The sequence below is a fragment of the Macrobrachium nipponense genome, chromosome 44 (assembly GCF_015104395.2).
Source record: "Macrobrachium nipponense isolate FS-2020 chromosome 44, ASM1510439v2, whole genome shotgun sequence".
Taxonomy (NCBI): domain Eukaryota; kingdom Metazoa; phylum Arthropoda; class Malacostraca; order Decapoda; family Palaemonidae; genus Macrobrachium; species Macrobrachium nipponense.
Genome location: NC_087221.1, coordinates 24,041,287 through 24,048,786, shown reverse-complemented (window position 1 = coordinate 24,048,786; position 7,500 = coordinate 24,041,287). Strand labels below are relative to the sequence as shown.

Sequence of the window (7,500 nt, the reverse complement as noted above, 5' to 3'; positions counted from 1 at the left end):
GGAGGTTGTTTTGAATTAATTCCGACATGAGAGGGGTCCCTGCCTTGCCTCGACCTAATTTGAAGGGTATTAGGGCTTGTGAATTAAGCTCAGCGGAGCCGAAACTATTTTCGTTTCGAAGATAATCACTGGGAACATTTGCTTTCGCTGTTTTAGTGTGAGGAGTGGTTTTCAACATTTTTGCGTTTTTTTCTCTCTCATTTGACAGGTTAGTTTTGCTTGTGATTTTAGGCGAGTGAAATTGTAGATTATTGAATTTTGATTATATGTATATGTATATGTATATGTATATGTATATGTATATGTATATATACATATATGTGTGTGTTATGTATGTATGTGTGCACCCATAAATGCTGTATTATCACTACTTGAACACATATGTGTATCATAATTTGAAAATGGGACCTTAATTTCAAGATTCCAAGTGTCTGTGATTTACTACTCTATTTTAGTATTCCACAGATTAATAGACACGAAGCGTAATTTTGTACTCATTCATTTACTAACTATTCATTTCTTCCTTTATTTATTATATGGTAATGTATGCAGATTCTATAGCGCTGTTATATTTCTTACAATGGCTAATTTTGAAAAATATAGAAAATAAACAACTAAATATAAGAGATAGCTTTATCCAAACATATGACATCCATAATCTCATGAGAGATAAAAGAATAGTTAAACGGAGGGGAGAGAGAGAGAGAGAGAGAGAGAGAGTTGTCTTGGGAAGCACCAGGACTCTTAGTGGATCCTGAAAAGTATACATGCGTGTTCTTTTATGTAGAGAGAGAGAGAGAGAGAGAGAGAGAGAGAGAGAGAGAGTTGATTTATTAGGTGAAAGAGATTGCTCCATCTGAGAAGGGGAAAGAGAGAGAAGTTGAACCCCCTGCCCCCCTAAAAAAGGGGAGGGACAAAAAAAGGGGAGACTTGAGTTACTACAAATAGATCTCCCGTCACGAGGGAATCCATCTTTCTCCCGTATAAAGGAATTTTGATAAAAGTTACGAAAGGGAAGGAGGAGGAGAAAAAAAACCACTCAGAGAAATGGAAATCGAGCGAGAGACGGCGATGGGAGAGAGGAATAGAATGATAAGAGCTTGATGTAAATAGACGGAGGAGAAGGAAGGGAGAGGGGTGATCGATCCTTCGTTGAGAACCATGGGATTATAGACAATAATAATAATAATGATCATTTATAAGTATCAAGGCCTGAAAATGGAAAGAAGAAGGATATGGGATATGCCAGTAGAAACCGTACCCATAGTTATTGGAACACTTGGCACGATCCCCAGGTGCCTGAAAAGGAACCTGGAAATACTAGATATTGAATTAGGTCCATGACTCATGCAGAAGAGCTGGCTACTAGAAACAGTGCACATGGTGAGAGTAGTGATGACTGGTATGGAAAAAAGTAATAATAATAACGAAGAAGAAGAAGAAGAAGAAGAAGAAGAAGAAGAAGAAGAAGAAGAAGAAGAAGAAGAAGAGTGGTAAATAATACTAAAATTGTCTCTTGTATTAGCTTTGGAACTATTTAAATCATTTTCGCTTATGGAGTAATCGCCGTAATAATTGTATCAGCTAATACAAAAATAAACCTCTCAATTATTTGTTGAAATAATTCTAAGGTTGATCGGTGGTAAGAGAGAGCCACAAGCCAGATGACTGGCATTGTTGTGAACTTTCTCTAAGAGAAAATGGTACTTTTTGCAAAGCACAAGTGTAATTCGTGCACTACTCTTCAAAAATCAAATAAACAAAAGGTATTGCAAAAAACTGCGAGAATAAAGTGAATAAATTATAGTATGAGAGAAAATGGTACTTTTTCAAAGCACAAATTTAATTCGTAAAATGCACTTCAAGAAGCATATAAAAAAAAGGCCAAGCAAATAACAGAGGGAATAAATGAATAAATCATAGTAACAGGTAGAAAAATAACACGGGGATGAAAGACGATAAACGACTGAAAAGAGGAAATTTCAGTGTCAAGGTGATTACGAAAAATAAGGAGTAGATAAATGAACGAATGACAGTAATGAGTGAAAAACCGAGACGGGAAAAGACAATTGGGAAAAGCAACCGCACAAGATGGCAGCAGCAGCAGCAGCTCCCGAGGAGAAGGACCTAACGAGATGAAGGTCAAGAAGGAGCCTTGAATCACCTCGGGATTAGGGATCCTCGGAGGCAGAAACGCTTCTTTAATCCTCAACCCGACGGGAGATTAAGATGGAATTGGTGTCTGGGAAAAGGTAGGTTGTGTTCAGTTGCCTCTGATCGTCAGAGGGGTACAGTTTGTTTCTTCCTGGATCCGTTGTTGAGAGAGGAGAATGTTGTTGTTGAACGAGCGTCAGTGTTCCTAAGGATGATGTTTAGCTTCTTCTGTGTGTGTCGTCTGAACCGTTTTCCTTTTTCAATCGTAAATATATCTGTGAATTTTCTTATCAAGACCAATTCAACAAACTTCTTTCGCATCAGAGAATGACCAAACTCTTTCCTCCTTAAAAAGTTGGGTTACGTTCAGCAAACATCATCGTTGAACTTGTTTTTACTTCTTTTTTCTTCCCGTTTCCGTTAACAAAATAATGGAATTTTGGTGCTCGAAATTCTTCACTGTTCCGAACGAGGAAATATTTCATACTTTTAACCCTCTGCTTTTCCATTTTATCATTAATATTTAAACAAACCTCGTCCTTTAATATCAGATGACTGTGGAAGTACTTGAAAGTTTCCCTCTTGGACCTTCTATTCAGAACGAACCAATATGAAACGCCGCCGAATCGTTTCGCGCTCCCCGAAGTGGAGGCCTGAACGCCCTCGATGGGTCTTTGTAACGTTTACTCTCCCTTTGGCCGACAACCTTTAGTGGAAGGGTGAGAAAGGAGGAGGGGAGGGATAAGAAGGGCGTAAGGGGACTGGTAAGAGAGAGAGGGAGAGAGAATAGGGGGTTGGGTTGCAGTAATCGGTAAAGGGATGATAATTCAACGAACGAGGCGCTGAATTGAGAAATATGAAAAAGTTAATATTCAGAAGGCGATAATTCATACAATGGTTCCCCCTTTTATGATTTCGATTTTGCTGTCTTTTTTATGGTTTACGTTTATGTATACTTCTTGGAATAAAATAAATTCCTTTTTCTTGATTGTAAATCTTGGTATATGTATGCTTAAAATGTGCTTAAATTCCTTAAGCTTTTACGAGGGTGACTGTCCTCTTCGGCAGAGGGAATAAAACTAAACCTACGTATATACTATTTATATATATATTATATATATATATATATATATATATATATATATATATATATATATATATATATATAATATATATATAATAGTATATACGTAGGTTTTAGTTTTATTCCCTCTGCCGAAGAGGACAGTCACCCTCGTAAAGCTTATGTGTGTGTGTGTGTATGTATGTTACGTATACTATATATATATATATATATATATATATATATATATATATATATATATATATATATATATATAATAACCGAAGATTCTCAATCTCGGTACTTATTAAAAGGTAGCAATGAACCAGAGCAAAAGGCAACTGGCAACACCTCTCTCTCTCTTTCTCTCTCTCTCTCTCTCTCTCTCTCTCTCTCCACGACACACCTCCCCCCTCCATTACCTAAGGCACTTAAATTAGACAGCAAGCTTATAAAAATAACATTTATTTAAAAGCAAAGCATTAGCTAAATCGACTCAGGTTCTTAACAGAATGATTAAATGAAATGTTAAACTCAATGTCCAAATAACTCAGATAACCCTCGGTAATTAATCAGATAACTAACATTAGTTTAGCCATAACTTTAGGCATTGTCAACATAGTCAGTACACCAATTAAGTCACCATATTCAATACCCTTTCTCCAGATCAATTCCCTTCTCCAGAACCATCTGTTAGAAGACAGAACACCTCGATAAGCATAAGATTAAAACCAAAGATCATATGAAATAGAACATCTCTGAAATAAATATTCAAATACAATACAGCCATATCTTGGGCCAAAATAAAATATGCTTACCCATTCAACACAGTATTCACAATCACTTTATAACAAAGATACTGTTCGAAGAAGCCATCTTGGCTTCTGCATCTTTTGTACAGATCTCCCCTTCATGGTAATGCTACATTCTTATTTTGTAGGGACGAAGCTCGTACGTACACACGAACTCACACACAATGTCCACACCCAAGAACTGCCTGGAACTAGTTTCAGAAAGCAGCTCTGCAATCGCCCATAGCGACAGAACAGGCACTGATTTGCTAAGACAGCAACTCTGATATCACACCATCCCAGAAAGACACATCAGGCATTCCTAAGCTCGTCACCTCGAGCACTCTGTCTCTAAGGGAAGTTAAATGATGACTCTCTACATTCTAAGAAACTCATAGCACATCACATTACAATGGCATATTAAAATATTATCTTAATATATTCCCCTTTTATGTAACACACACACACACAACACACACACACACACACACATATATATATAATATATATATATATATATATATATATATATTATATATTATATAATCAATTATATATATGCTGTTGTCATTTTAAATATTATTGCTCATTCTGAAATTGTTGTCGTAACTAAGATTAATAGCTCTTTCATTTGGTACCTATTCCTTTTGTTACTGTATTTGTTGACATTTTCGTTTACATCTCAACAATTAAACAACAAGAAATAGCAACCGATTTAGTGTCGGGAGAAGTCATTAAGAAATAAACATTTTTAGAACGTCATCTTTCATTTCTTCTAACTCAGCCATTAAGAGGCTTAAATCATCATTTCTTTTCTAACGTGACTCGGGAATATTCATGGCTAGAGTACACAAGTTCATTAGAGAAGCTGATGATAAGTTGCAGATTGGAGACACACTGGAAAATTTTACTATTGGTGGTTTGCATGGAAAAAATATTGCACTGTTTCCCAACCAGTGTACTGGAAAATGATACTGGATTTTATTTTTACGTCTGGAGCGAAAAATTATGTATTCACTTTTCATAAGCAGATTATTTCGCGCTTTCCTCACTTGACATTTCTAACTTTTTTATTTTCTCCATTATACAAATGGTGTAAAAAGATATCTTAGAACTATGTAAAATAAATCTGACTTACTAGAAGTAACTGAAATATAAAATCTTAGTTATTAGAAAATTTGGTGGACTAAAAGAAGAGAAAATTTAAGTAACATCCAATTTCTCTTCCTGATTATTCTCGAGAAGTAAAAATCCTCCACAAGCCATCTGATGTTAACTCATGAATTATATGTGTGTATTAATATATAATATATATATATATATATAGATACATGCATATATATATTATATATATTATAATATATATATATATACATATATATATGCATATATATATGTAATCTATATATATATATATCTATATATATATAATCTATATATATATATATATATATAATCCATTATCATCTTTTGATAAAATATGATAAATCCGTATCTGGAAATACACAGTCATTACACCCAGTCCATCGCACGGAACCTGAAGTCTCAAACAGAGAAGTGAAGGGAGACCCTCTAAATAAATCGACAGCGCTCTCTTGTCAGATCCTCACCCAAGGATATTTTTCAGGAGAACAATTCCCCCGACGTTAAACCCGAGTGTCTCCAATTTGCAGGATCGTAAAGAAACGAAAAGAAAGGGAAAGATTTTCGTGTATTGAACATTATCGGAAGAGATGAGACCAGTGAAGGAAGGCAAACGACTGGTTGAGTGAGGGCCGAACGCCTTAGTTGAAGGTCATGAAGGAAGTGGAAACTGACCGGAATCCTTGGCTGGTTTAGACTGAGACGTCCTTATGCCTGTACAGGCCCTTGCATAAAGACGGGGAGGATGTATGAAAGATAAGGGCCCTGGTGTAGTACTCTGGACTCTACAAAACCAACAGAAACGAAACCCTGAAACACCGCCCTCATGTGAAGGACTTCCATTGCCTCCTGCACGTATTTGGGGGGAAGTCTTTAATAATTGCCGATTTTGGTAAAACGTCTAACTCTCTGTGTAGTCATACGAGCAAATGAATATAAAAATATCAACATATCATCTGACATTTAATAATAAGGAAATGCCAAAGTCATCTATTTCTTAGACAGTTCTGCTAAAAATGGTTTATTTATTAGAAATCATTAGTATTTACCCATCTCCATTATTGACAGGGTACAGTTTCCATCTTCGGTCACAAATGACATAATGAAATAATGTGTCATTTTGATCCTTTTCATCGATTACAAAACAAATCGAAGTAAGAATGATTTCGGTTTTGTGCCCTCCGGAATAGGAGTCTGAACGAGTCCTCAGGGGGCCCTGTAACGTTTGTTTTCCTTCTGTTCGACATCTTTCGGAGGGGCGAGGGTTATGAAAGAGTGAAGAGGAAGGGGAGTGGAAGAGGGAGAGAGAGGAGAGGAGAAGGAAAAAGGGGAAAATATTTTGATAAATGACGCAATGGTATGGAAAATATGAAGGACAGGTTCATAAGTCATCTGCGGAGGTAATTTCTGTCTCTATACCTGTCGTTGTTGTCTTTGTAGTTGTTGCTACTTTTGTTTATATTGTTGTTGTTTTTTAGTCAGTCAGGCAACGCGTAAAGGGTATAGGGGAAGGTCTTTAAAACATCAGAATGGATACTCTGAATGAAAGAATCTCGATGACTATTTTCATTACAAGCGATGATTTGGACGCAACATCATATCTCGAAATAATTTCTGTAAGATTATTCGGGGCCTGAATATCAGCTCTGTCTCTTGCTTCTTTCGAGGAGCAGCCTGGAAATCCAGGGGGATTTCGATATAAGGCCAAGTTTACTTATCCTCAAATCCCAGAATATTTCATTTCATGAAGCATAATGATAAAATCGATAGTTTCCTAACCATCTGATGAAATGGATCGGTTTCAAAAGACACACACACACACACACACACACACACACACACACACACATATAGAGGGATACAAATGAAAATAAAAAGGAGGAATTTGAAGTTAGAAAGTGGAGTACTTACAGTCCTCAAAATCCAGTCTTAAAAACAAAAACAAAAATGTTGTTACATAACCGAAGTTAACTATGCTTCCTTAATTAATTCACCAGCGTAAAAAAAGTGGTAATCTAATGCACTCGCTCAAGACTAATATGACCCAGTCCATTACTGTTGTTGGGATTTTTTTTTTTTTTTTTTTTTTTTGTCCAGAGGAAATAGCCTCAAGTTGTAAATGACACTAAGAATATTTTTAGGAAAGGAAAACGGCTCTTTTGATGTTGTGTGAATATGTGTTTATGTGTGTATGTGTGTGTCTGAGAGAGAGAGAGAGAGAGAGAGAGAGAGAGAGAGAGAGAGAGAGAGAGAGAGAGGAGGACGTACATAAGTTAGGCGACAAATAGAAAAAATAGAAAGAAGTACACACACAATATATATATATATATATATGTATATATATATATA

The 7,500-nt window shown here is 35.9% G+C and overlaps 1 protein-coding gene across 2 annotated transcripts in view; it reads right to left on the bottom strand.

The window, feature by feature from the left end:
* LOC135204105 (toll-like receptor 3) overlaps positions 1-7,500 on the bottom strand; it is a 159,101-nt gene that overhangs the window by 17,890 nt on the left and 133,711 nt on the right. The window lies entirely within an intron of this gene.